This window comes from Sinocyclocheilus anshuiensis, unplaced genomic scaffold, assembly GCF_001515605.1.
Source record: "Sinocyclocheilus anshuiensis isolate Anshui unplaced genomic scaffold, SAMN03320099.WGS_v1.1 scaffold433, whole genome shotgun sequence".
Lineage (NCBI taxonomy): Eukaryota > Metazoa > Chordata > Actinopteri > Cypriniformes > Cyprinidae > Sinocyclocheilus > Sinocyclocheilus anshuiensis.
Genome location: NW_015536476.1, coordinates 68,116 through 70,576, shown reverse-complemented (window position 1 = coordinate 70,576; position 2,461 = coordinate 68,116).

The following is a 2,461-nucleotide window of genomic DNA, read 5'->3' as shown; positions in this document are numbered from 1 at the left end:
GGAGTGTCAATTTACGTTTTTTCACTGTAAATTATACAATGACTTTTTCTTTTTCACTTCCAAAAAACATATTTTTTAACAGTATTTGACTGTAAAATTACATTAAATGTAATTACATTTATTCACCGTATACAGTATAGAAACTTACTGTTAACCAATTAACAGGTTTTTACTGTAGCATTTTTACAGTCTTTTACTGTTAAAATCACAATAATTTTTTACAGTTAAATTTCATATTGAAATCACCAATGAAATCTGACAACAACTGTCTCATAAATGTTTTTTCTTATGCTCCAATAGCGTTAAACAAAGCTTATTTTTCAGGCTAGACCAGCCAGTGCGCATGTGCAGTCTTAAGTGCGCGTCTCAGAATGCTGACTGTTTCTATAGCAACCGGGACTTCTAATGGTAGCCGCAGCTGCAGTCCTTCAATAGAGCGGCCATATTGAGCGTTGCATTTTTCCCCATTCAAAACTATACGAGTGAACTGTCTTGCATATTCTATAGTCTTTGTCTGTACATTAAGTGCGAGCTTGTGTGTTGCGTGCGTGTGCAGCAATGTAGCAGCACATTAGTTTACTGTGTGAGTGGAGATTAACTACCTGTATGATAAACTGTTTAAAACGTGAATTCACCCAATCAATATTGAGTATCCACATGCTACAAACAAACATGCTTGAGATATAACCACCCACACTTGTCCATCAAAGTCATTATAACCTTCACCTTTTTTCTGATTTGTGTGATCCACATATCTGTCAAGGTAGCTTGATATATATAGTTTTTCTACAAATGTGAATACGTGAATGTATTTTCTTGGATTGAAATGTATGGAGGGCAATGTTTATGTTTTTAAATGCTTTAAAAATATATATTTATACATTTTAAAATATATTTTTAAAAATATACAAAATATATTGGTGGAAAATATATTTACACAAATATATTTTGAAACCTATTTTGGAAAATATGTCAAATTTTTTGTATATTTTTAAATGTATTTAAAATGTAGTTAAAAAATACATTTTTGCCTTGTATTTTTTTTTTAGAAAATTACCAGATTATGTCATTCAAAAAATAGAAGGGCATTTTTTGGTTACAAAAACAATACGGTTTTCTGAATTTAAGGAGACAACATTGAACATAAACACATAAATATACTACTACTAAAACTAAAACCGTTGTTTATTTTAGTAAATATTAAGTTCACTGCAGGGACTTGTAATGATGCTGAACTATTGAAATGAGCTGTTTGAGTGAACTGTGGTGCTAAAACAAACCATGCAGCTGGGTTGACTTCCCAAAGCTATTTAAAAGAACGAGAAAAGCTTGCTTTGATTATTGCATCCATTTATTTAGGTATAAGGCTATATGCAAAATGAAAAAAGTGATGTAGCATGTCTGTCATATTATATTGGTACTTGCTGGAATTAATAGCTTGATGGTGTAAAAGCTAAGCAGTTTAAAAACAGCTTACATATCAAGTCAAGTCAAGTCAAGTCTGCTTTATTGTCAATTCTTCCACATGTAGAGAGAGAAGCCGCAGCGTGTGAACGCGCCGCCATCTTGTTTTCACTAGTCATATGTACACTAACATTCTAAAATTTGGGGTTGGTATGATTTATGAAGAAATTAATACTTTTATTCAGCAAGGATGCATTAAATTGATCAAAAGTGACAGTAAAGACATTTATAATGTTACAAAAAGTTTCTGTTTCAAATAAATACTGTATATCAATACCTTTTTTACTATATATAAATACTTTTTTAAAACTTTTTATTCAGCAAAGAATCCTGAAAAAGTACAGTTTCCACAAAAATATGAAGCAGCACAACTATTTTTGGCATTGGTAAGAAGAGATGTTTCTTGAGCAGAAAATCAGCATATTAGAATGATTTCTGAAGGATCACGTGATGCTGAAAATTCAGCTTTGATCACAGGAATACATCACATACACAACAATATTGTCAAATAGAAAACAGTTATTTAAAATAGCAATAATATTTCACAATATTAGTGTTTTTACTGTATTTTTGATCAAATAATTACAGCCTTGATGAGCAAAAGAGACTTCAAAAAATCATTACTCTAAACTGTTGAACAGTGTGTTTGTCACTCATTTAAAGAAACTCTTGTGTCTTTTGTTTTGACAGTTATGCTTTTTTTCAAAAACGCTTTAGAAAACTGATTCGGGCCGACTAGCAAAACAAACTTGTAGCCAATCAGCAGTAAGGGGCGTGTCTACTCATGATGTGGAGGAGAGAGCGTTCAGTGCACAGGACGGACATTAGCGAGCCTAGCAACAGAAAGATAGAGATGGTGGAGAAAAAAATAAAAGAGGAAAACATCTGCGGATCAAAAGAAGGCTTAAGGCAAGAAGTAGGACCCGTGTAAATATCGGATCAGCTTTCCAGCGCTGGAGAGAACTCAAGGAGCGGAAGGCCTGCGATCGGACGCCGA